This window comes from Procambarus clarkii, chromosome 54 (genome assembly GCF_040958095.1).
Source record: "Procambarus clarkii isolate CNS0578487 chromosome 54, FALCON_Pclarkii_2.0, whole genome shotgun sequence".
NCBI lineage: Eukaryota > Metazoa > Arthropoda > Malacostraca > Decapoda > Cambaridae > Procambarus > Procambarus clarkii.
This window is the reverse complement of record NC_091203.1, coordinates 11,113,852-11,141,698: the sequence shown is the minus strand read 5'-3', so window position 1 is coordinate 11,141,698 and position 27,847 is coordinate 11,113,852. Positions and strand designations below refer to the sequence as shown.

At 39.8% G+C, this 27,847-nt stretch overlaps 1 protein-coding gene across 1 annotated transcript in view; it reads left to right on the top strand.

The window, feature by feature from the left end:
* The first annotated feature begins 5,371 nt into the window (after nucleotides 1-5,371).
* The window catches only part of LOC138349767 (G-protein coupled receptor Mth2-like), a 249,037-nt gene continuing 226,561 nt past the window's right edge, over nucleotides 5,372-27,847 (top strand). The window contains exon 1 of the mRNA XM_069305104.1: nucleotides 5,372-5,436. The gene's annotated coding sequence lies outside the window, so the exon portion shown is untranslated. The remainder of the gene's footprint in view (nucleotides 5,437-27,847) is intronic.

Below are 27,847 nucleotides of genomic sequence, written 5' to 3'. Positions count from 1 at the left end.
GCTGCTACATGATGCTTCCTTGTTGGGGGGGGGGGGGTATTTGTAACAGAAAGGAGGCCTGGTCGAGGACTGGACCACGGGGACGCTAATCCCCTAAATCATATCAAGATAACCTCAAGATAGTACAATAGTGTACACTATTGTGTACACTATGGTACAACACGTACACTATAGTACAACAGGTACTCTATAAGTATACAGTGTATACTTATACAACTTATACTTATACTTATTCAGTATATACTTAAACATTATAGTGTACACTGTGGTACAATAGATACATTAATGTGTACACTATGGAACAACTTTTTTAATATAGTTCACAATATCGAACAACAGGTACACTATAGTGATCATTTTGGTACATCAGGTATACTGTAGAGTACACTATGGTACAACAGGAACACTATAGTGTACATTGTGGACCAAAAGGTGCAATATAGTGTACAATAAGGTACAACACGTACACCATTGTGTACGCTATGGTACAACAGGTAAACTACAGTGTACACTATAGCTCAATAGGTACACTATATTGTTCGCTATGGTACAACATGTTCACTAATTTGTACACTATGGAACAACAGGATCACTATAGTGTACAGCATGGCACAACAGGTACACTTTAGTACAAGTGCACGATAGTGAACACATTGGCACAACATGTACACTATAGTACAATATATTCACAATAGTACAATACATATTTTTTTTTTTAGATATATACAAGAGTTGTTACATTCTTGTACAGCCACTAGTACGCGTAGCGTTTCGGGCAGGTCCCTGGAATACGATCCCCGCCGCGAAGAATCGTTGTTACAACCAAGTACACATTTTACTGTTGAGTTAAACAGAGGCTACAGTTAAGGATTTGCGCCCAGCAAATCCTCCCCGGCCAATATACGAACCCATGACAAAGCGCTCGCGGAACGCCAGGCGAGTGTCTTACCACTACACCACGGAGACTGGTCGGAGACGGAGTTATACTTTATAGTACAACACGTGCACTATAATGCAACATGTACACTATAGTACAACATGTACTCTATAGCTTAACACATACCCTATAGCACAACACGTGCACTATAGTGCAAAATATACTGTAGAGTACAAGTGTAACAGTATAATACATGTTCACTACAGTACAACGTACACTATAGTACCACATGTACACTATAGTACAACATGTACACTATAGTGTAATAAGTGCACCATAGTATAACACGTATATTATAGTACAACATGTTTACTATAGTACAACATGTACACTATAGTAAAACATGTACCCTATAGTAAAACATGTGCACTCTAGTACAACATGTACAATATAGTACAACACGTACATTATAGTACAACACGTACACTATAGTACAACATGTTCACTATAGTACAACACGTGCACTATAGTACAATATGTACACTATAGTATAAAACGTACACTATATTACAACATGTATACTATAGTACAACACATACACTATAGTACAACATGCAAACTATAGTACAACATATACACTATTGTGCTACAAATTCACTTCAGTACAACATGTACACTGTTGTGCAACAAGTACACTATAGTACAACACATGTACTATAGTACAACATGTACAATATAGTGCAACATGTACACTTTAGGACAGCATGTTCATTATAGTACAACATGTACATTATAGAACATCATGTACACTTTAGTAAAACATGTAAAGCATAGTACAACAAGTACACTAGTGTACACTTTGATATAACAAGTACACTATAGTGTACACAATGGTACAACAGAGACACTCCAGGATATACTCTGGTACAACAGGTACACTATAGTGAACACTATGGTAAAACAGGTACACTATAGTGTACACTATGGTACAACAGGTACACATTAGTGTACGCTATGGTACAATAGGTACACTATAGTGTACACTTTGGTCCAACAAGTACACTATAGTGTGCACTAGGGAACAACAGGTACGCTATAGTCGCTATAGTGTACACTATGTACAACAGGTACAATATAGTGTTCACTTTGGAGCATCAAGTACACTGTAGTGTACACTATGGTACAACAGGTACACTATAGTGTACACAAAGGATCAAAAGGTGCACTATAGTGTACAATATGGTTCAATACGTACACTATAGTGTACAATATAGTACAACAGGTACACTATAGTACAGCAGGTACACTATGGTACAACAGGTGCACTGTAGTGTACACTATGGTACAACATGTAACTAATGTGTACACTATGGAACAACAGGTTTACTGTAGTGCACAACATGGTACAACAGGCACACTTTTGTTCAAGTACACGACAGTGTACACACAATGGTACAACATGTACAATATAGTACAACATGTTCACTATAGTACAACACGTACAGTACAGTGTTTACAATTGTAAAACATTTACACTATAGTACAGTATGTACAATATAGTGTTCACTTTGGTATCACATGTTCACTATAGTGAAGCGAATGGTAAAACATGTATACTACAGTACAAACATGTACTCTGTAGTACTACACATACTTTATAGCACAACACGTGCACTATAGTGCAACATTTACTCTAGAGTACAAGTGATTCACTACATTACATGTTCACTATAGTTCAACACGTACACTATTGTACAACATGTACACTATAGTACAACACTTACTCTTTAGTACAACAAGTACACTATAGTACATGTACACTGTAATATATGTACACTGTAGTACAAGAAGCTAACTAAAATCCAACACTTACACTATAGTACAACAGGTGCACTACAGTACATGTACACTATAGTACAACATGTACACCATAAGGCATGTACACTATAGTACAACACATACACTATAGTTCAACAGGTACACTGTTGTGCAACATGTACACTATAGAACAACATGTGCACTAGAGTACAGCAATTACACTATTCTACAACATGTATACTATAGTACAACACGTGCAAACTAGTACAACTGGAACAATATTGTACATGTAAACTGTAGCACAGCACTTACACAATAGCATAACATGAGCTCTCAATGTTGTACCAAAGTGTAAGGTCATTATAATGACAGTATTCCAGTTGCACTATAATGAAGACGGTGATACTGAACGTTCTAGTGGTGATAATCACACTATGTCAAGGCAATAAATCACTATATTGCCTTGATAATCAAGGCAAATACAGTGCTTGTATTTTTCCTTATTTAATTTATTACCTAAGGGAAAGTATATATATATTTGGAAATTATTGCAAATGATTGTTAAGTTTAGTATGCATTTGAAGGACTAATGAAGGGTGTTTCTTGAAAACACCCTCGCAAAGGTATCAGGACAAATGTGAATTCATGTATGTGAAAGACCCGGACACCATCACTAACAATGTGCCTGCATCTGTGCCCAGCTCACATATTAGTCCTGCCCTGTGCCAAGCTCACATGTTAGTCCTGCTCTGTACCCAGCTCACATGTTAGTCCTGCTCTGTACCCAGCTCACATGCTAGTCCAGCCCTGTGCCCCGCTTACATGTTAGTCCTGCCCTGTGCCAAGCTCACATGTTAGTCCTGCTCTGTACCCAGCTCACATGTTAGTTCTGCTCTGTACCCAGCTCACATGTTAGTTCTGCTCTGTGCCCAGCTCACATGCTAGTCCAGCCCTGTGCCCCGCTTACATGTTAGTCCTGCCCTGTGCCCAACTCACATATTAGTAGTGCTCTGTGCCCAGCTCACATGTTAGTCCTGCTCTGTGCCCAGCTCACATGCTAGTCCAGCCCTGTGCCCCGCTTACATGTTAGTCCTGCCCTGTGCCCAGCTCACAAATTAGTAGTGCTCTGTGCCCAGCTCACATGTTAGTCCTGCCCTGTGCCCTGCTCACATGTTAGTCCTGCTCTGTGCCCAGCTCACATGCTAGTCCAGCCCTGTGCCCAGCTCACATGTTAGTTCTGCTCTGTGCCCAGCTCACATGCTAGTCCAGCCCTGTGCCCCGCTTACATGTTAGTCCTGCCCTGTGCCCAACTCACATATTAGTAGTGCTCTGTGCCCAGCTCACATGTTAGTCCTGCTCTGTGCCCAGCTCACATGCTAGTCCAGCCCTGTGCCCCGCTTACATGTTAGTCCTGCCCTGTGCCCAGCTCACATATTAGTAGTGCTCTGTGCCCAGCTCACATGTTAGTCCTGCCCTGTGCCCAGCTCACATATTAGTAGTGCTCTGTGCCCTGCTCACATGTTAGTCCTGCCCTGTGCCCTGCTCACATGTTAGTCCTGCCCTGTGCCCAGCTCACATGTTAGTCCTGCTCTGTGCCCAGCTCACATGTTAGTCCTGCTCTGTGCCCTGCTCACATGTTAGTCCTGCCCTGTGCCCAGCTCACATATTAGTAGTGCTCTGTGCCCAGCTCACATGTTAGTCCTGCCCTGTGCCCTGCTCACATGTTAGTCCTGCTCTGTGCCCAGCTCACATGTTAGTCCTGCCCTGTGCCCAGCTCACATGTTAGTCCTGCCCTGTGCCCAGCTCACATATTAGTAGTGCTCTGTGCCCAGCTCACATGTTAGTCCTGCCCTGTGCCCTGCTCACATGTTAGTCCTGCTCTGTGCCCAGCTCACATGTTAGTCCTGCCATGTGCCCAGCTCACATGTTAGTCCTGCTCTGTGCCCAGCTCACATGTTAGTCCTGCCCTGTGTCCAGCTCACATGTTAGTCCTGCCCTGTGCCCAGCTCACATGTTAGTCCTGCCCTGTGTCCAGCTCACATGTTAGTCCTGCCCTGTGCCCTGCTCACATGTTAGTCCTGCCATGTGTCCAGCTCACATGTTAGTCCTGCCATGTGCCCAGCTCACATGTTAGTCCTGCCCTGTGTCCAGCTCACATGTTAGTCCTGCCATGTGCCCAGCTCACATGTTAGTCCTGCCCTGTGTCCAGCTCACATGTTAGTCCTGCCATGTGCCCAGCTCACATGTTAGTCCTGCCATGTGCCCAGCTCACATGTTAGTTCTGCTCTGTGCCCAGCTCACATGCTAGTCCAGCCCTGTGCCCCGCTTACATGTTAGTCCTGCCCTGTGCCCAACTTACATATTAGTAGTGCTCTGTGCCCAGCTCACATGTTAGTCCTGCAATGTGCCCAGCTCACATGTTAGTCCTGCCCTCATTAAACTGAACAAGCACAAAAGTATTATAATGAAGGACTTCATGGCGTCACAGTCTCTGAAAACATGTCGTACGGCTGCTCATTTTCTTCTATGTTAATTGTTAATTGGTAATTAATCAAACTCGATTGATTAAAATACAAAAATTATTAATCAAATTTATTTATATGCATTTATTTGACAATAAGATGAAACAGTAGGATATGTAAGCAAGGGCTTGTAATGCGTGTGTGGCAGCGGGTGTGTGGCGTTGCTCCGTGGCCGGCAACGCCTCAGTTTTCACCACGAGAAGGTTGGCTACGGATGGCGTAAGTTATTATTATTATTATTATTATTATTATTATTATTATTATTATTATTATTATATTATCATTATTATTATTATTATTATTATTATTATTATTATTATTATTATTATTATTATTATTATCATTATTATTATTATTATTATTGTGTCGAGTAGTTTTATTGCGCCATGATTCAGTGTTGTTATCATGTGTCCAGTGTGGAAGACCTCAGTTAAGTCCAATACACAACTTTAATGTAGATAATGCAGCCATAAGGCTCGGGAAGAATACATTTGTAGGTAGTGTGACGGGACTAAGTAACTAAAGCGTATTCCCAGATAGTAGCCTCGTATGCTTATATACAAAACTTACTTTAGCCAAGGATGAGGGCACAGTTACCCGTCTAGTCACTGACCAGACCCAAGGTAAGGAACATGAAAAAAATGTAGCTCTAATGCTACTCAGGGAGACCTACCCAAGCAATTTAAACTAATGAAACTTGAGCTATAAATTTGTGACATGTTTGAATGTAAACAGCACATAATGCTATGTATATGACACATAATACAGTGTATGCAACCCATAATCCAATGTATACTGCAAATAATACCATGGATATTATACATAATACAATGTATACAGAACAGTACAATGTACCCAGCATAAAACAAAGTATACAAAACATAATACAGGGTACACAAGACAATGTATACTACGCATAATAGAATATATACTACACATAATACAATGTATACAACACATAATACAAAGTATACAACACATAATACGCTGTATTCACCACAATACAATGTTTACAACACATAATGTAATGTATACAACACATAATACAATGCATACATCATATAATAAAATGTATACAACACATTTCAATGTATATAACACAATGCAATATGTACAATACATAATACATTTAATACATCACATAATACAATGTATACAACACAACTTATTGTATACAAGACAATACAATGAATGCAATACATAATTCAATGTATACAGCACATAATACAATGTATTAATCACACAATACAATATATATAACACAATTCAATTAATACACCAAAATACATAGTATACAGAACAAAAGACAATGAATACAGCATATAATACAATGAATTCAACACAAAACAGTGCATATAGTACATAATAAAATGTATACAAAAATACAATGTATACAGCATGGAATATAATGTATTCAGCATGTAATACAATGTATACAACACGTAATAAAATGCATCAACACATAATACAATGTATAAAGCACATAATTCAATTTATACGGTGCATAATACAAGGTATACAAATCATTTCAATGTAAACAACACAATACAATGTGCACATTAATTAATACAATGTATACAGCACATAATACAATGTCTGCAGCAAATACAATAAATACAGTACATAATACAATGTATACAACACAATATAATCTTTACAACACCTTACAATGCATACATCACATGTTACAATGTATAAAACACATAATACATTGTATTCATCCCATAATACAATGTATACAGCATGTTATACAATATACACAACACAATACAATGAATACATCATATATTGCAAGGTATACATCACATAATATAGTGTAAACATAAAATATACAACGTATACAGAAAATAATACAATGCACACAATAATAGAACACACTTTTATGCATTCAACAGAATAGAATGTATACAATACACAATACAATGTATACATCACATAATACTATGCATACATTACACAATTAAATGTATTCATCACATAATTAAATGTATACATCCCATAATACAAGGTATTCAACACAATACAATGAATACATCACATAACGCAATGTATACAATACAATACAATATATGCAGCCCATAATTAAATAGATAAAGCACATAATACAATGTATTCAACATAAAATACAATGAATACAGCGCTTATGCAAAATTTTCTGCAAAGATTGGATGCACACAGTATATAAAACAGTGCATAGAGCAGATAATACAATGCATTAGCCATATATTGCAATGTATACAGCATATATGTCAATGTATTCAGCAGACAATGCAATGCCTGCAACACCTAAAATGCAAAGAGCATATATATTTCAATGAATGCAACACAAAATACAATGCATTCAGCACTTAATACCATGCATACAACATATAATACAATGTATACATCACAATACAATTCATGCAACACGTAATAGAATACATACATCACATAACAAAACACATTCAGCATATAATACAATGTATACAGCACATAACTCAATTCATACAGCATGTAATACAATGCAGACAGCACACAATACAATTCAAACAACATATAATAGAATGGAATATCACATAATAAAATACATTCAGCATATAATACAATGTATACAGCACATAATACAATTCATACAGCATATAATACAATGTATTCAGCACATAATACAATGTGTAGATTTATGAAATTTTCACTAAATAAAAATGACTTCAGTATAACAAAAGTGTCGGAAAAACCGACACCATTTACCAACATTTAATACAATATGCATGTAATATTGCTGCTGTTTTGTAATAACAAATTAACCCTAGAAATAGTGTCTTAATCACTCATAGAAAATAAGGCACAGTGGAAATTTCCTTCGGTAGAAAACGGAGATATCATTGCCACATGTCTTCATTAAATTCACCACCTAACATTGGAAATTCATCTTAATACAGCCGTCTTTGGCCAGTAAACATCATAAAAACATTTCACTTGAACCAACTTAATTTTCAGTACCAAACTAGAATAATTGTGAGCCTTCTATCTACTTCTTGATAAAACGCATCTGGAAAACAATGGAAGCGGTCAGTGGGAGAGGGCCAGAGTCAGTCCCCATTAATTAAACAACAGTCGCTGGGGCAAATCTAGCTCTAATAATTTCCCCTTGAACCACAGTGTTATTGGACTAATAGTGTTCCTGTTATCAACACCAACTATGTCTACTGTATGGGAAGTGTTCTAGCCGAATCCCGTTATAAATCTCCACATTCCTGGCCAGTCGTATAAGTAGATTAGGGTGCAGGGTGACCCGGTAAAAATGCGAGTCAGTGACCAAGACAGGATGTAATTGAAAGGGAAGAAGAAGAAGCAGAATATGCAGATGAAGAGTCACAATAACGTGGCTGCAAAATATTAACCAAACCACACACAAGAATTTGGAGAGACGACAACGTTTCAGTTCATCCTGGACCATTACAAAATTGATTTTGAATTGTGTAATACTGTGTAATATTTATCGTAATACGTGTAATACTTATGTAATATTTTGTAATACTACACAATCGACTTGATTATGGTCCAGGATGGACCAAAACGTCGTCGTCTCTTCAAATTCCAGTGTGTGGTTTGGGCAAGCAGAATATAATTACGTAGTACACGTGTACTACAACACCAGTACACGTGTTGAAGCCAGCCTCAACCACGAGGAGTGTTCATCCGTGTTCATACTGGTTGTCTAGGCCAAAATCAACCATGCGAAATAAGGCCTCCTCATTAAATTACTAATATATATCTAGTCTAATACTGTAGTGAATGTCTACTAATCAATAATTTATATTGATAACTATATATAAACGATAAACCTCCCAGAATGTTTAAGGAAGTGATTTGTGGGATAATGTAAATCATACAGTCCACTTTAAACGTCATAGTTTGCTTTCCAAAAATATAAATAAACATAAATTTTAAATTACTATGTATATTAATATATGGTAAATAAATAAAAATCCCAGAAGTCATTTTCCCCACATAAATGGTCCATAGAACCGAATGAACCAGAGTTAACCAGTGGTTCATTAAATTTAGATACACTGGTTCTCAGTTCACCAAACTAATGGTCAACTTCGACCCAGATCATGAATAATGGTCCACAATGGACACGAAATATTACACAGGTCCATCAAATTAAATAAACTGGTGCAATATAAACATATACAGTGCCAGTCATAAGACCACCTCAGAGCCCCAGGAGCCTACGAGCCCCAGTAGAGCAGCCTCTAAGCAGTTTCGTGGAGTTTAACCACCAAATTCATGGAGTGCTGTATCCGTGGAGAGTGTGGGAAAATCCTAGCAGGGTTTTATTCCTTTTCTTTATATGAATATTAAATGTTTACTTTAATTTTTATTTTTGTTATTTGAATATTATATTGTTATTATTTGATTATTTTTTAGTTAAACTTCAATATTGAATTATTGTTCTTAGTGGACTGTCTATTCTGATTCAGCTGCTAGAACTTATCACACACAGTTGGGGGGGGGGACAATTTGTAGCTTAAACCACTTTGAAGTGGATCCTTCATAAACCACAAACTGTTTACCTAGTCTTTAATATATTAATTATGAATCATACCACATATGGTGGTCTAATCTACTATTATACTTATAGTTAATTTAATTCTCAACACTATGTCTACAGTATGAAACACAAAAGGGCCTTATCTGATACTGTAGTTGTGGCCTGCTAAGGCTGTGTAATTGTAGCATCAGATTAGGGTGTGGCCCTGTGCCTCAGAGTGCCACGTAAAGGCGGCTATTTGGAGGCCAGCAAGGTTGGTGTACAACAGTGTAAATTCACTGTTATATTAAGGGGCCAGCTTCCTGCTTAGTAACTTCCCTCACAATTACCTGTTTGGGATGTTTAACATTAGTAAAGGCACATTAACATATTAAGGTACAGGTATGACATGAATAAGGGGAGCCGTATAGTGTTGAGTAGGTACTATTGTGAGCTTTACAGCTCTCTCATAACCGGCTACTTAATCTACATTACTCAGTGCACATGATAATAAAGAAAATAAAGCAGTCGGCTACTGAAGTGTTCCTGGTTTGGTAGAATTGCTGTGGTAGTTCCCTTAGGACAGAGTAAAATGTCTATCGTGCTAGACTCGTGTCACAATTCTCCAACAGCACTCTAAAGTTGTTTTGTTATGATTCTGTGTTGGCGTACGTGCCAACATCTCTAGGGGAGACGTCCTAAAAAATTTGGTGGTTCTATTTATGATTAAGGAATAGAGTTAAGCTATATTCCTGTTTTATTTAATTATATTCAGCCCTAGTGAACACTTTCTTATTAAGTTTAAACACTAGACTGTTGTTTAAAAGAAATTACAATTGATATAAATACATGGCGTCGATCACGTTACGGAATCACCCATTCTCTTTTCCTTTATGGGGGTAACTTATGTTATTATGTGTGTCTCGGATTTCCGACAGAGAGACAAACCAGCCAAATTACTGGCTACGTCCTCACAGAGTTTATCCACGACTTCTGTGGTGTTTAATTTTGCGAAAGGTCACTAATACCATAATTAATATTTTTAAATAATACTAGAAGTTAATAAGAGGCTAACAACACCATTATTGTATATAAATTCATTTGAAAAGATAATTATTTAATATATAAATAATCCCAATTAAATATATATATTGCACAAGTACCTGCACATTAAATATATATATATATATTTTTTTTTTTTACATGCGAACATGCGAATAAATACAATACAATAAATATAATAAAATAAGAAACCAATAACAAACAATCAGACAACAACAAAAATACAAAAGCACAAAGCAAATTAACACAAAGTAACACAAATACACTAAATACGAGCCTGAAGGGCCGACAACAAAATCACAACAATGAACATAAACACAGGAAAAATAAACAACAATACTGGACAGAAGGGTAACGGAAATACAATAAATACAACAAAACAACAGTCATGAAAAACACAACACCGGCCTGAAGGGCGCACAATAGGTACAATACATTGCAAACAAACCACAGGTCACAGCAAGCACACAGACTACTCAAATTGTGCATACTTATCCGGCCACTCCGCCGCCGGGAACCGAACACAATACGCCTCCCACAGTAACATGACGTCATCCGGAACAGGCACAGTATTAACAGTACGAGGATCAGGCATCAACTCCGGCACACCCACAACAAAACACCGAGCCCGCTGTACCCAGTTGGAAGAAGGGCACCACGGATAAGGATGCACGCGGTCAATAATGTCAAACTGCAGAGGATGCTGCGCACCATGCGCCACTCCGGAGGCCAAGATGAGAGGGAGGGGCTCCTTCCCACGAGGCCGGGCAATGGGCAGCGCACTGGGAGCCTCCTCGGCCACCTCACAGCGCTCCGCGTCAACCACCGGACGTTGTTCCTGCCGGGACCCCCCCACGCTTGGCATCCTTCTTCAGTACCAGCTTGATGCCTCGGCGTGCACCAGAACTCTCACCATCCACGTCAGTAGGAGCGACCACCCCCCACTGCGGAGAACCTTCTGCAGGAGAAAGAACAGGAGGTAAATCATAGGTACAAACATCGTCAACAACAGATACATGGACGTCAGCCACCACCAGCGCCGTAGAGCGCGAAGCACCCGGAGGCGCCACATCATCTCCAGAAGCTCCACCTGTGTGGTAGTCCTCCGCATCAGCCCAAGCAGTAGAAGAACGCCTGGACCGCTTGGGCACTGGCCGCACATCCTCACAGCCGGAGGCGGACCCAGAACCACTGGCCTCACGAACCGGGCGAACCGACGCCCGTCGCAGAACGGCAGCAGCCTCTACCACAGGGGGAACCGGACCACACACAGCAGGAGGCACCGCAGCCACTCCAGCACCCAGCACAGGAGGAAGCCGAGGGGAGGACACAGGGCCAGGGTCCACAGCCGAAGACGAGGAAGCCGACGGCGATGCTCCACAGGGATCACCAGGAAGGTCCATGGGAACGGCAGGGCCAGAGACATGGTCAGGAGGAACATCCGACGGCACCGCAACACCCGGAGGAGGGTCTGCAACAACCGGGGGAACGTCGGGTGACACTGGGGGAGCCGCAGCAGCGAACGGGACGCTCACCTCCTCACCCCCGGAGGCCTCCTCCAGAGGGAGCAGCGGGAAATCCTCCTCACAGAACAAGTTCACAGGAGAGACCGGATCAGCAGTACACCCGGCAGCCTGATGCTCCAACGAGCCACACCGAAAGCAAGTACGGGGTTGCCGGGCATAAAACACACGCACGTAGTACCCCAACAGCCGGACAGAGCACGGTATGTTCGACCTCAGTCGCATCCCGAGGGTCCGAATGTTGGTCTTCACACCTGAATACGTGCCAGACGACAGTGAGTTCATCCGCACACTGACGACGGAGCCGTACGTCTGGAAGAATCGCCGGAGGAGAGTCTCAGGAAACTCCATGGGGGCGCCATGAACACTGACATACGTCACAACACCACTACGGTCTGAAATGGTCACAGACCCGGTGCCGTCCTGTAGCTGCAAAGTACGTCCCTCGTACCTCCGTAAGAAAGCACGGTACACCGCCTCACCCACAAACTTGACAACAACATGGTGAGCAGTCACCAGCTCAATGCCATATACGTCCCCAACCGGGACACGAGGCATGGCACTCAATACCACGTCCACCAGCGGGTATCCAGCACGGCCAGTAAACTCCAATCCGATGGAGTTTACCCTCACGACAGGGGGAAGATGGCCGCCCATCGTAAAAGCGCCACGTCCACACCACCAGGAACAGCAGGGAGGGAAGAGACACCCACACCCCTTGCCGGCGAAAACGGCAAACCTCTATATTCCTGTTTTATTTAATTATATTCAGCCCTAGTGAACACTTTCTTATTAAGTTTAAACACTAGACTGTTGTTTAAAAGAAATTACAATTGATATAAATACATGGTGTCGATCACGTTACGGAATCACCCATTCTCTTTTCCTTTATGGGGGTAACTTATGTTATTATGTGTGTCTCGGATTTCCGACAGAGAGACAAACCAGCCAAATTACTGGCTACGTCCTCACAGAGTTTATCCACGACTTCTGTGGTGTTTAATTTTGCGAAAGGTCACTAATACCATAATTAATATTTTTAAATAATACTAGAAGTTAATAAGAGGCTAACAACACCATTATTGTATATAAATTCATTTGAAAAGATAATTATTTAATATATAAATAATCCCAATTAAATATATATGTATTGCACAAGTACCTGCACATTAAATATAAATTGCACTTTTTTAAGATTGACTATTGTTAAACTAATTATTGTTCATCCTAGACCCATTTATTACCATAGTCTAGTTGTACTATATTGAACATCCTAGCACCATTAATTAATGGTGCAAACCCTATTTTGGGTGTGATTTATACCAGCTCGAGTTGAGTTATCTATTATTTACATATTTTATAATTGTTTACCTATAATCATTGCACCTTTGAGTGGTTAATTAGCGTCTGCACCACCCAGGGGTGATTTTGATATGCTAACCTGATGGTACTTCCAGTGAAACTGTTTCACTCAAACCATTTGTGTGTATGATTATAAATATGTTAATTTTAAGTGCTAACCTCTAGAAGTGGTAGGATTTTTGCCAAGGACTGCAAAATTTTACCCTAGGCGACTATCATCAGTACTTCCAGGCAGCCAGTATGGATACTGCCGGAAGAATAAAAAGGACCCTAATAGGATTTAAGGGTCACTTAACAAGACAGATCAAGAAATATGAGAATTGGTCACAACAATCTCCAGTAAATTATGTAGACTTAGAAAGATACTATCAAGCAGCTGCAAGTAAATTTGAGCAAGTCAAACGCCAAATAGCGACATATGTGGCTGAACTTGCCAACAACAGTTTATCAGAAACAGAAATAGACGATGTTATGGTTGATCTGGCGATTTATGAAGATCAAACACACGCCACATTACAGCCTTTCGTCAAAATAATTGCCTAGAATAAGGCAACATCAACAGATTCATCTAATCCAAGTCAAGCTACAGCTCGACTCCCTCCAATTAATTTACCCACTTTCTGAAGAAAAGACGAGGAAGATTGTGACGTATTTTGGAACAAATTCGTAGACCTTGTAGACTCAAAACTATCTTTACCCAAGAGTAGTAAATTCTCTTACCTGCAAGACCAATTATCAGGTGAAGCTAAATCAGTAGTATCCCATTTGAAGTTAACTAATGACAGCTATGCCCTCGCAGCACAACTCCTCAAGGATAATTATGCGGATCCAGAAGTAAGAACATAACACTTAGTTCATGAGCTGTTGCATTCACCCTCACCAGAGGCTATGGCTGATTCACTCCAAGTCTTTAAGCTGAAGGTAGAATTCATGATCAAAGCTCTCAGCTTAACAGCCAATACAACTGAAGCTGAGTGGGTCTTGAAAATAATTATCCAGGAGAAAATACCTATGGACATATTGAGACAAATGAGTGCTCACAACAATAGAAGTATTTTATCCTTAGGGTAAATATCTGAGGGTTTACGATCAGTGATTCATCAACTACGTACAGATGACAAATTAAAACCACCAAGTAAACCTTCATAAACCAATACTAGTAAACCACAGAGCACCAAAGATACTCCCAAAAAACTAATCAATCTATTTCCACACCAAAGTGGAACAGTGGCAGTGTGGGCACATATGCAGTGCGATCCAACAAACCTATAGTTATTGGTCAGGCGCCCTACTATAGAGGGCGCCTCACAGCTGAGTGGGCGGAGCTTCGGATTCGTAGTCCTGAGGTTCCGGGTTCGATTCCCGGTGGATGCGGAGACACATGGGCAAAATGTTTCTTTCACCCTGATGCTCCTGTTACCTAGCAGTAAATAGATACCTTGGAGTTAGACAGCTGCTATGGGCTGCTTTCTGGGGAAGTGTAACAAAAAGAAGGCCTGGTCGAGGACCGAGCCGCGGGGACGCTGAGGACCGAGCCACGGGGACGCTAGGTCCCGAAATCCTCTGAAGATAACCACAAGATAACTGTGTCTCCCAAGACCGTGACTCCAAATATTGGTGCTATTTTGTAATAGCAAATTAACCCTCTGAATAGTGCTTAAATCACTCATAGAAAATGAGGCACAGTGAAAATTTCTTCCTGTAAAAAACGGAGATAACATTGCCACATGTCGTTATTAAATTCACCACCTAATATTGGAAATTCATTTAATACAGCAGTCTTTGGACTGTAAACATCATAAAAACATTTCACTTGAACCAGCTTAATTATCAGTACCAAAATAGAGTAAATGTGAGCGCTCTATATACTTTTTGAGTAAACGCATCTGGAAAGCAATAGATGCGGTCATTGTTATAGGTCCAGTTAGTCGCCATTAATTTAACAACAGTCGCTGGGTCAAATCTAGCTCCTATAATTTTCCCTTGAACAAAAGTGTTACGGCACTAATAGTCTTCCCGTTATCAACATCAACAACGTCTACTACAAGGTTCTAGCCGAAACCCGTTATAAATCTCCTCATTCCTGGCCAGTAGTGTTGGTAGATTAGGACGACCAAGACAGGGTGTAATTACAGGAGAAGAAGAAGCAGAATATAATTACCTAGTACACCAGTACATGTGTTGAAGCCAGCTTCAACCACGAGGAGTGTTCATCCGTATTCATTGTGGTTGTCTAGGCCAAAATCAGACTTTCAAGATAAGACCTCCTCAATTAATCTATATAATAAAAATGGAAATGTTTGGTTCTGCATAACCCCTAACCAATGAAAGTTCTTCACCAATTCCTTTGAAATTTTCACACAACGTTCCATTCGCATCCGAGCAGGCTTTTATATACATTCTATATAGATGTCACGTTTGTGACGGTAAAAAAAAAAAAAACATGCTTTTTCTGAAAAACAGTTTTTTCATGTGTGTTATCATGTGAAGGAAATCTTCAAAACCTCTTTATCGATTGCTTTGAAATTTTGACACAACGTTGCATTTGAATAGGACGGTCTTTTTATATATCTACTGTATACATGCCTCACCTGTGACAGGAAAAAACATATTTTTGTTTTTTTAAATTAGAGCCATCTGTTGGACGTAAGAGCTACACACGCTGTAATCTCCGAAAGTTCTTCACCGCTTGCATTGAAATTTTGACACAACGTTGCATTCAAATAAACGCGTCTTTTTATATACTTACTATATAGATGCCACCCCTCTGACAGGTAAAAAGATGCGTTTTTGAAAAACAGTGCCATCTGTTGCACATAATAGCAACATGCATGCTATAATAAATATGCCACGAATTCCATTTCAATGTTTCCGATTGCATTGATAAATTTTAATTTTATAGATTTCGATTTACTTTATTTTGTTATTAAATTATTTTGTGTGACATTGTGTTGGAATTGAGCTGTGTTGTTTACCATACCGTTCATTTCGTAAGTATAAGTATAGATGTCACACCTGTGACATAAAACTATGCTTTTCTTGAAAAACCGTGCCACCTGTTGCATGTAAAAACAACACACATATCAAATATGTTACAATTCCTTTTCAGTGTTTCTGATTGCATTGATGAATTGAATTTTCAAAGATTTTGATTTATTTTGATTTTGATTTAAATGTTTTGTGTGAATTGCGTTGGAATTGAGCTGTGTTGTTTTCCATACCGTTTATTTTGTGAGAATAGTTTATTTTTTTATTGTTTCATATTTTCATTTAATTTTTTAACAGTTTTTCTTATATTTCAGTGATGGAAACATCAGATCACTTGATGTTCCTAATTTTCTGATGGGAACATCAGACCATTTGGGAAGGCATCAGACGAGGGAGTGGGGAATGGTGGGGATGACGAGGGGACGGAAGTGTGAGATGGTGGGGAGGACGAGTGAATATAGAAGAGGGGTAATGGAGAGGAAGGACGAGGAAATGGGGGAGTTTGGGATGGTGGGGACGAGGGGATGTGAGAATGGAGAATGGTGGGGAGGACAGAGGAGTGGGGCATGGTGGGAAAGAAGAGGGGATGGTGGAGTGGGGAATGGTGGGGAGGACGAAGGGACGGCGGAGATGGGAATGGTTGGGAGGTCGAGAAGACAGGTGAGAGGGGAATGGTGAGAGGACTGGGGGTACAGGAAAGGTTGCTGTGGCATTCATATCTGTAAAGGCCAAAAGGAGTGGTGAAGGCAGATATTTCCTTAGCTCGCTCTGTCAAACACACTTGGTAGTATCGTTTGAGCAAGTCTATCTTGGACAAATACCGAGCATTACCAATGGCGTCAAGGATGTCATCTATTCTAGGTAATGGGTACGCATCCTTGACAGTCACAAGATTCAATTTCCGATAATCGGTACACAACCTCACTTTACCTTGCGGTTTCGTCACCAAGATGCAGGGTGAGGCCCAAGGGGACTCACAAGGGGTGGCCAGTCCATGATCCAGGAGGTATTGTACTTCAGCACGCATAACTTCCTTTTTCCTCGGGCTGATTCTGTAGAAAGGTTGACGAATCGGACGGGTGTCAGGGAGTAGCTGGATGTCGTGCTGAACCACATTACACTCCTGTGGATCATCGCTGAACAACTTCTGATGTTCCTTGAAGATTCTGATGAGAGGAGCACGATTACTGTCCTGTAAATAGGTATAAAGATCAGTTAGGATTTCCGAGTTGGAAGGCACTGACTCAGTGTTAGTGCTTTCGGGAGGAGAAGCAAGGGAGGTCACACTGTGGAGGTATGGACCTTTAAATGTGGATAATGATACCAATACAGTGGGGGGAGTACCTTGATACTGCTTCAGGAGGTTGAAGTGGCACAACTGGGTCTTCCGCCGCCTATCTGGAGTCTCAAGAACGTAGTTGTGGTTGATTCTGCACTCCTTGATGCGGTAGGGTCCTGAAAACTTGTTTTGCAATGGAGAACCTGGGATAGGAAAGTATGCCAACACAAAGTCTCCTGGTTTAAATTTCCTTAATTTGCTGCTTTGGTCAAAATGAGTCTTCATCCTCTCCTGAGCTTTCAATAGTTTGTCATTAGCCAATTTACGTACTCTCTCTAGAATGTGTTTTAAGTTTTGAAGAAACTGGGGACATTCTGAGGGTCCCTGAAGGTGGCATTATGTAGAGAGTCTTTAAAAGCTTTGAGAGGAGTACGGCACTTACGTCCGTCGAGCATCTCATAAGGAGATACTCCTAGAGACTCATTGGGGAGACTTCTGAAAATGCACATAATGAGATCAAGTTGTTTATCCCAGTCTTTCAAGATTTCATTGCAAAATTTCTTTATGAGTGCTTTAATAATCTGATGACTACGTTCAAGAGAACCCTTTGAAGCAGGATGAGAGGGGCTGGACAATACCTGTGTGATGTTGAACTCTTCCAGTGTCTTCTTGAAGAGATCACTGGGAAAGTTGGTGCCACAGTCACTTTGAACCTCTCTTGGAAATCCACACTGGGTGAAGATCTTCAATATCACCACACCTTGATCTTGTCTCACCACAGATCTTGTTTCACCACAGTAGCAGCCGTAATGTTCTTTACTGGAACTGCTATGGGGAATCTGGTGGTAGGACACAGGATAGTTAGTATATAGGCGTTGTCAGAACTGGTCTGGGGTAAAGGACCAACACAGTCTATGATGAGCCTGTGGAAAGGTTCCGCAGGCACTGGGATAGGATTCAACAGTGCCTTCGGAATAGAGATGTTAGGCTTACATGCTATCTGACATGTATGACACTGTTGCACGTAACTTTTGACGTCTTTAACCATACCTGGCCAGTAGTAGTCTTGTCTGGTTCCGTGGTAGGTTTTGTTAAAATCATAGTGAGAAAGTGCTCCGTGGGCCAGGTGTAGAATATCGGGCCGTAGGATGCTGGGAACCACTAGTTGTTCGACATTTGCCCAATCGTCATCCTCCTTCAGCTTACTGGGTCTGTACCTGCGGTAGAGGAACTGATTCTCTAGGAAGAACCCAGGGATACAGTTAGGTTGAGACTCAGCCTGGAAGAATAATGGTGTTAATGATGGATCCTCCCTCTGTAACTTACGGAACTCCAAACTAGTAAGATTCGGTGGTAGATTCTGAGGGTCTTGAGGGACAGCGGTAGCAGTAGAGTCAGCTGGTTGCGGTCGTGCAGCTTGTGCACGGGTGGTCACCAAAACTGGAAAAGAAACTTCATCACTTTCTTGGACCTCTGCTGGAACATACTTAAAGATGGGATTATCCATTACAGAAGTACACACCTGGGGTTTGTCCATGATGATCAGGTTGGACGGTTGCATATCTTCTGCCAAGTCGTTGCCCAGGAGAAGTTGCACTCCAGGCATGGGAAAAGGCTTTTCCCTGATGGCGACTTGGACTTCTCCGGTCACGAAAGGACAATCCAGGTGGACTCTGGCGAGTGGATACGGAGTGGTAGCAGTGAGGTCAGTGATAAGGACGGTTTCCCCGGTGTAGGTGATGTTAGGCACAGCTGATTTCAATATTATGGACTGAAGAGCCGCTGTGTCCCTCAAGATCTTCACTTTGAAACGTCCCTCCGAATCTGTACCGTTGGTAGAGACAGTTCCAGGATACAGGTGTTTACTGAAGAGAGAAAGATCATTAACAGGAACACCAACATTCATCACAGGCTTACCGGACTTAGGAGGAGTCGGTTTTGGCTTAGTAGTTTCATTGCCTTTGTATTGAGCTTTCCCACATTTATCTATGGTATGTCCATAGAGTTTGCAATACTTACAATACAATTGAGAGCTCGCTTGATCGGCACTCACTTTATCATAACTATACCAAGACTTCTTACTGGAAGGTGGTTCTGGTGTAAGCCAGTGGATGAGGCTGTAGGTGTCAGCCGACTTCGCACATCTGATGTAGTCGGTTTCTTTATCTTCTAAATATAAACGGACGGAAGGGGGAACACGTCTCAAGAATTCCTCAACTAGCATGAGGTTAACGAGTTCTGAAAATGTAGAGACATGTGCTGCTTCCAGCCATTTCATGAAATATCTTTTCTTTGTATTGGCAAATTCTGGAAAGGTGGTGGTACTTGCCTTTAGATAATCACGGAATTTTCGTCAGTAGCTTTCGGTGGAGAGAAGGTAGGCGTCCAAAACTGCTTGCTTCAGGGTCTGGTAGTCATTCTCAGACGCTAAGGTACTGAGTGTAACTGCAGCTCTACCTGTGAGATGCACTCTGAGAAGGGTAGACCATTAATCTGCAGGCCAGCTAAGTTTTTTAGCTAAGGTCTCAAAAGTGATGAAAAATACATCGATCGCTGTCTCAACGAATGGTGGCATTAACTTACTTGCATGGGAGACACTGAAACTTACGGGAAGACTAGCTGTAGCTTGTTGACGCCGAGTGTGGTGTGTAGTTTCGAAAGCAAGTTCTTGTCGACGATATTCGAGCGCACTCTCAGCTAGCTGTTTACTGTGCTCACGTTGTATCTCCAGGTCACGTTTTCTTGCTTCAAGCTGCTCTCTTTCCCGCTCACGGAGTAGGGTGGCCTCACGTTCTTTGAGAGCCATCTCGCGTTCTTATTGTTCTTTCTTTATGGCCGCTTCTTCTTTCCTTAGGGCCGCCTCTTCTTTCTTTAGGGCCGCCCCTCGTTCTTGTTGTTCTTTCCTTAGGGCAGCTTCTTCCTTCCTTTGTTCCCGTTCGAGTTTGGCAAGTTCGAGCTTCAACTTCATAGTTGCCAGAGCATGTCTATCTGCAGTAGAATAATTTTCGTGAGTTTCAGAGTCAATCTTCCCTTCATCTAAGAGGTGATCCAATAATAAATCATGCAAGTCATTTTTGTTGGCTCCATGGAGAACATCTAGTTGATACTCGTGTGCAAGAGTTTGTAATTCGGTCTTCTTGGCACGAATTAAGTTCCATATTTCACCTGCTGGATCGTTACGGAAAGCTGGGAGACCAAACATAGTGAAAAATAGCAAATAAATATACAACGAAAATATTTGTGATATGGTAAGTGTCAGTAACAGGATGACGTGGCAACTGGTAACTATCCTGTGGAATTTTAATATTTAACAATTAAAGCTAATTTTAGTATGGTAAATGATTAGTCAATCAAAATCGCAGGAAATCTTGTACCCGGTACTCAATGTAAGAGAATAAGGGCAAGAAAATCCTACTAAATAAATGAAACTGATAGTTTCTAAAACAAATTAAACATTTAATTGTTCCAAAAGTAAATAAGGTAGTCCAAGAATGTAGGCATACCTTGCCGAGTCTCTATAGGACAGAAGCAAGGGTTTTCCAACTAAATGAAATATGATACTTACAGAATTAGCGAACTTTGTGCTCTGAAAAAAGAAAGCTAATTCCCTACCTAAGTAAATATCATCATCTTTGACCGACGTGTAGGGGTGCGAGTGTCAACTGGTGACGAGAACTGCTGTTGAGGTCCCAACTCAGCAACTTAGTCCGTACTAGAGGAACTATGGCCCTCTGTATCCTCCTTCGGTCTGATTGCAGAAGATAGGGTGCTTAGACCCGAAGACAAACCAAAGTACCAGGGTACCAAAATGATGATCTGTCTGAGATTGAGAAATATCCTAGGGACAAAAGGTGGAAAACACGAGTAATAACAAGGAGGGAGGGATGACCAATTAAGAGAATGACTGAGGCCTTCAGTCACCACGTAATCCAAAGTTATCCAACACTCACAATATGCTACTCTCGGAATGCACAATACACACAGCACCATATAAATATGAAAAGTAATGAAAATATTGAAAAGCAACTAGCAAAGCCAAGTACACTTACCACAAATTGATGTTCTAGTACAAGTACCTGAGTGAAGCTCCTAGGACAGGCCCCCATTAAATGTGATGGGAAAGTGTAGGAGTGTAGATGTTCGGCAGTCCTCCTAATGTCTGGTGTCAATGCCTATCACATTTACAAAAAAAAGAGACTGCTTGGCTATTGTCTGTGGTAGAGTAAGGGAAGACACGCAAAACACATAGTATGAACAATGAAACTTTAATTAACTGAAAAGCAAATTTAAAAACAAAGACAATCCCTTGGCTATGTACAGTGCAAACAAACAAGTCATAACAATTAAGAACAGGGATAAATTACTCTAAGAATAATATAAAGACAAAATGACATAAACAGATGCGGAGAATATAGCGCTAGCTGGGAACCTTCACCAATAAACAGGACGTGTATCAGTTGGTTGTTCACAGCTTGAGAGCACAAGGATATTCTGACTTCAATGGCTGGTTCAAGCCCAGACATCGACTTAGGTAGAGGGCGCTGAGGTGAAGAGGTGCAGGTGTGCAGACGGCGGGTCACCAATAAGAAGCAGGCAAGCTGGGAATGGTAGTTTGCTAGTGATGACGGGCGAGCCGGCATAGAGGGAGTGTGGAGTGGGGGTTTAGGGTACGTTTTGCATCCTGGTCAAAACGTTTTGTGCTACTGGTAGACGTATCTTGAAGGTAGCATCTTATTCTTGTATATGTGTAAGTAACTTTATGTAAGGAAGAGCAGGCTCAATCTCTCTTGAAAGAGATTATTGTCAAAAAAAAAAAAAAAAAAAATATATATATATATATATATATATATATATATATATATATATATATATATATATATATATATATATATATATATATATATATATATATATATATATATATATATATATTAGTATATTTTGGTAGCAGTCTTTCCTGTAGACATATATTATTAAATATGACCGAAAAAGTAAGATTAATAATTCTAACACGAATTTTCTCAATCTTTCGTACATTATGCTTCACTGTTGGAGGTAAATCAAAAATCAATTCTCCAAAATTCATTTTTATTTCTAGTCTGACGCGACACGGGCGCGTTTCGTAAAACTTATTACATTTTCAAAGACTTTAGTTCACAAATACACAACTGAATAGAACTTACGTATCTCCGATTTTATATCTACATTTGATTGAGGTGGAAGGGGTGATGTGGCATTAACACAAGACAGAACAAAATGTGGTATTAATAGGGTATTAATTTCATCAACACAAGACAGAACAAGAGTATTAATAGGGTATTAATTTCATCAACACAAGACAGAACACGAAACAATGGATATTGAATAGAAGTGTTTGTAGAAAGCCTATTGGTCCATATTTCTTGATGCTTCTATATTGGAGCGGAGTCTTGAGGTGGGTAGAATATAGTTGTGCAATAATTGGCTGTTGATTGCTGGTGTTGACTTCTTGATGTGTAGTGCCTCGCAAACGTCAAGCCGCCTGCTATCGCTGTATCTATCGATGATTTCTGTGTTGTTTACTAGGATTTCTCTGGCGATGGTTTGGTTGTGGGAAGAGATTATATGTTCCTTAATGGAGCCCTGTTGCTTATGCATCGTTAAACGCCTAGAAAGAGATGTTGTTGTCTTGCCTATATACTGGGTTTTTTGGAGCTTACAGTCCCCAAGTGGGCATTTGAAGGCATAGACGACGTTAGTCTCTTTTAAAGCGTTCTGTTTTGTGTCTGGAGAGTTTTTCATGAGTAGGCTGGCCGTTTTTCTGGTTTTATAGTAAATCGTCAGTTGTATCCTCTGATTTTTGTCTGTAGGGATAACGTTTCTATTAACAATATCTTTCAGGACCCTTTCCTCCATTTTATGAGCTGTGGAAAAGAAGTTCCTGTAAAATAGTCTAATAGGGGGTATAGGTGTTGTGTTAGTTGTCTCTTCAGAGGTTGCATGGCTTTTCACTTTCCTTCTTATGATGTCTTCGACGAAACCATTGGAGAAGCCGTTATTGACTAGGACCTGCCTTACCCTACAGAGTTCTTCGTCGACTTGCTTCCATTCTGAGCTGTGGCTGAGAGCACGGTCGACATATGCGTTAACAACACTCCTCTTGTACCTGTCTGGGCAGTTGCTGTTGGCATTTAGGCACATTCCTATGTTTGTTTCCTTAGTGTAGACTGCAGTGTGGAAACCTCCGCCCTTTTCCATGACTGTTACATCTAGAAAGGGCAGCTTCTCATCCTTTTCCATCTCGTAAGTGAAACGCAGCACGGAACTCTGCTCAAATGCCTCCTTCAGCTCCTGCAGATGTCTGACATCAGGTACCTGTGTAAAAATGTCGTCAACATACCTGCAGTATATGGCCGGTTTCAAGTTCATGTCGACAAAGACTTTTTCCTCGATGGTACCCATGTAGAAGTTTGCAAACAGGACACCTAGGGGAGAACCCATGGCGACCCCATCTACTTGCTTATACATGTGCCCATCCGGGCTCAAGAAGGGTGCCTCTTTAGTACAAGCTTGGAGTAGTTTCCTCAGAATATTTTCTGGTATGTCAAGAGGAGTACAGGCTGGATCACGATACACTCTGTCGGCTATCATTCCGATTGTCTCGTCCACAGGTACGTTGGTAAACAGCGATTCTATGTCCAACGAGGCTCTTATCCCTGTGGCCCGTGTGCCCCGCAGTAAGTCAACAAATTCCTTTGGAGACTTCAGGCTGAAGGCGCAAGGAACATAAGGAGTCAGCAGGCCGTTGAGTCGCTTCTCCAGTCTGTACGTGGGTGTGGGTATCTGGCTAATGATTGGCCGAAGTGGGTTTCCAGGTTTGTGCGTCTTGACATTTCCATACGCATATCCAGGTTTATATTCCCCAATGATCTTTGGCAGGTGGAGTCCGGATTTCTTGGCGTTCACAGTTTCGATCAGTTTGTTGACCTTTGCTTTTAATTCGGCTGTAGTGTCCTTCGTTACCCTTTGGAACTTAGTTTGGTCAGTTAATTTTATTTAGTTAACAAATTGAATATTGTTCCTGTTACTCCTGATGTAAAGTTAATCAGTTTTGACGTTTGTTCCTTGTTCACTAAGGTACCGGTCGATGATATTCTCGATTATCTTGCTCGTGAACTAATGAGCCATGACTTACCTCTTTCTGCTGATATTATTGTCAGTCTTGTTAAGTTGTGCATTAAAGAATGTAAATTTACCTTTAATAATGAGTATTATTTACAGACTTTTGGAATGGCAATGAGGAATCCTCTATCGCCATTGCTCTCAAACCTGTACATAGAATTCTTTGAAAAGAAATTTGTTTCAAAAATAACTCCTGGAATCATTCCTTGGTTTAGATATGTTGATGATATCTTGTGTATTTGGCCTTCAGATGTAAACACAGACGAATTTGTAGCCAAACTTAATGACCAAGTCACCTCCATAAAATTTACTATGGAGACTGAAATTGATAAATGTTTGCCATTCTTAGATGTGCTTATTCATAGGGAAAACTCTTCATTAAAGTTTAGTGTTTACAGAAAACCTACGAACAATTTATCTTATGTTCATTATTTTTCAGGGCATAAATACAATGTAAAAAAGTCAATTTTTTCTTCAATGTATCTAAGAGCTCTTCGAGTTGTGAGTCCAGAATTCTTAGATGAAGAATTTGAGAATATTGATTCGATTGGTCTTAAGCTTTGTTACCCACTGAATTTTTTGGAAGTTTGTCGTAACAAAGCTCGTCGTACATATTATAATAATGTATGCAGTGAAAGGATTCGCCCAAAGAATGTGTTATGTTTACCATATTTCTCTGGGTTTGAGAATATTGTCAAGGCCTTGAAACTTTTTAATATAGATGTAATGTTTAGCTACGAAAACACTGTTGGTAAGCTATTAGTAAGGAACAGCCCTCGTAGTGATAATTGCGTCATTTATAAAATACCTTGTAAGGAATGTAATAAGTTCTATGTCGGGCAAACATCTAAAGATTTAAAATGTAGAATATCGCAACATAAATACTCTGTAAGACATGGCCAATTGTCTAATGCTTTGTTTGTGCATTTGTCAGAAAAAGCTCACCAAATTGATTGGGAGAGTGCTTCTTCAATAACAAATTGTAAAAGCACCTATAACAGAAACATAATTGAATCTGCTTTGATACAGATCACCAAAGAAAGTAATTTGAATATTAGCAATGGTCTATATAACTTAGATCCATTTCTAATAGATCAGCTAAAGGGCGATTTAAGTAGAATCATTGAAAAACATTTGTCTCACTAATTTATTGTATATATTTACTTCTTTATGTTATAATTACCTATATATTATGCTTGTATGTCTGCTGTATCAGATGGGCCATTGGGCTACATCGGATGTGCCAATTGGGTGCATCTGATGGGCCAATGGGCCGTCTGCGTTGTCCAAGTATTGTACCTCACCTTACTTCACCACTCCTTCCTGCCTATTTATACCCATCACTCGATCTGTAAAATGACCTTCTGAAGATGTATTTAATATACGAAAGTACTTAAGGAAATTTCCTGCTTCATTTTTCCTCCGTGGTCTAACATTGTCACATTCTTAATCACGTGTTTATTTTCGTGATATGCACACACACACACACACACATATATATATATATATATATATATATATATATATATATATATATATATATATATATATATATATATATATATATATATATATATATATATATATATGTCGTACCTAGTAGCCAGAACGCACTTCTGAGCCTACAATGCAAGGCCCGATTTGCCTAATAAGCCAAGTTTTCATGAATTAATTGTTTTTCGACTACCTAACCTACCTAACCTAACCTAACCTAACTTTTTTGGCTACCTAACCCAACCTAACCTATAAAGATAGGTTAGGTTAGGTTAGGTAGGGTTGGTTAGGTTTGGTCATATATCTATGTTAATTTTAACTCCAATAAAAAAAAATTACCTCATACATAATGAAATGGGTAGCTTTATCATTTCATAAGAAAAAAATTAGAGAAAATATATTAATTCAGGAAAACTTGGCTTATTAGGCAAATCGGGCCTTGCATAGTAGGCTGAGAAGTACGTTCTGGCTACTAGGTACGACATATATATATATATATATATATATATATATATATATATATATATATATATATATATATATATATATATATATATATATATATATATATATATATATGCCGTACCTAGTAGCCAGAATGAACTTCTCAGCCTACTATGCGAAGCCCGATTTGCCTAATAAGCCAAGTTTTCATGAATTAATGTTTTTCCGACTACCTAACCTACCTAACCTAACCTAACCTAACTTTTTCGGCTACCTAACCTAACCTAACCTATAAAGATAGGTTAGGTTCGGTCATATATCTATATTAATTTTAACTCCAATAAAAAAAATGACCTCATACATAATGAAATGGGTAGCTTTATCATTTCATAAGAAAAAAATTAGAGAAAATATATTAATTCAGGAAAACTTGGCTTATTAGGCAAATCGGGCCTTGCATAGTAGGCTGAGAAGTGCGTTCTGGCTACTAGGTACGACATATATATATATATATATATATATATATATATATATATATATATATATATATATATATGTCGTACCTAGTAGCCAGAACGCACTTCTCGGCCTACTATGCAAGGCCCGATTTGCCTAATAAGCCAAGTTTTCATGAATCAATTGTTTTTCGACTACGTAACCTTCCTAACCTAACCTAACCTAACTTTTTCGGCTACCTAACCTAACCTAACCTATAAAGATAGGTTAGGTTAGGTTAGGTAGGGTTGGTTACGTTCGGTCATATATCTACGTTAATTTTAACTCAAATAAAACAAAATTGAC